The following is a 304-nucleotide window of genomic DNA, read 5'->3' as shown; positions in this document are numbered from 1 at the left end:
TTTCAAAAAGGGGAACGGGAGAGTGTGTTCCAACTATAGAGGGATCACACTCTTAAGTCTCCCTGGTAAGGTCTATTCGGGGATTCTGGAGAGGAGGGTCTGTCAGATAGTCGAACCTCGGATTCAGGATGCCTCCTGGACGCCTCCCTGGTGAGGTGTTCCGGGCACGTCCCGCCAGGAGGAGGCCCAAAGGAAGACCCAGGACACGCTGGAGGGACTATGTTTCTCGGCTGGCCTGGGAACGCCTTGGGATTCCCCCGGAGGAGCTGGCCCAAGTGGCTGGGGAGAGGGAAGTCTGGGTCTC

The sequence above is a fragment of the Kryptolebias marmoratus genome, linkage group LG20 (genome assembly GCF_001649575.2).
Source record: "Kryptolebias marmoratus isolate JLee-2015 linkage group LG20, ASM164957v2, whole genome shotgun sequence".
NCBI classification, from domain to species: domain Eukaryota; kingdom Metazoa; phylum Chordata; class Actinopteri; order Cyprinodontiformes; family Rivulidae; genus Kryptolebias; species Kryptolebias marmoratus.
This window is presented reverse-complemented; position numbering follows the sequence as displayed.